Genomic DNA, 843 nt, shown 5'->3' with positions numbered 1-843 from the left:
CCCCCCACTAGCTCTCGGAGCACAGGCTGACCCAGGGCGGCTGGCCTCGCCCGCAGCCGGCGCACACAGGGGATTCCGGCCGGGGCAGCGCCAGGGATTCTCAGGCCATAGTAAGGCCCCAACTCCTCAGAAAACACGCGTGCAGCGCGCGCACGAGCGCACAGACGTCCACCTGCCTTTTCCTGCCAGCCAAAGCTGGGGTCCCCTTGGCACGGCCTCATGCACCCCACGTCCCTGGCCTGCACGGAGGGTGCCTCGGTCTCCGCATCTGTGAAACGGGGACCCAACTGGCACCCACTGCCTCGCTGGAGCTGAGGCCTGAGCAGCCCCCGGGTGCCCCGCCCGCCCCGCCTCACTGCTCCAACCAAGCGGGGTTGCTCTTTCTGGGGGCACCTGGGGTTTGAGAAGCGCAAGACCCCGCGCCGTCCCCAGCAGAAGAACCGAGTGTTTTCAAAGCCAGCTCTGGGACTGTCCCCCGCCCCAGGCCTGCAGGGGCGCGCAGAGGCGGCCAAGGGGACGCGCGCAAATTCCAGCCGCGGGCGCCGACCCGCGGGGCTCGGGGGGCGGAACCCTCGGGCCGTCCCCGCCTCCCGCGGCCCCGCGCGGGGGTCGCTGCGTCCGGCCGGCCGCGGGTGCGGGCGCGGGCCTGGCCGGGCTGGGGCGCCCCTCCCCAGGCGCCGCGCCCCGGTCCCCGCCCCCTCACCTCTCGGGTTTCCTGCGCGCCTCCCGCGCCGCTCCTCCCCCAGATGCTGCGCGGCGGGGAGCTCGGCCCGGCCCGGCTCCTGCGAGGATCGGCCCGGCTCGCGCTCCGCGGGTCGCGGTGTGGCGCGGGGCTCGCGGCAC

Source organism: Talpa occidentalis, unplaced genomic scaffold, assembly GCF_014898055.3.
Source record: "Talpa occidentalis isolate TD23 unplaced genomic scaffold, MPIMG_talOcc4v2.1 talOcc4.4, whole genome shotgun sequence".
In the NCBI taxonomy this organism is placed as follows: Eukaryota; Metazoa; Chordata; class Mammalia; order Eulipotyphla; family Talpidae; genus Talpa; species Talpa occidentalis.
The sequence above is the reverse complement of the archived record's forward strand: the minus strand, read 5'-3'. Positions refer to the sequence as shown.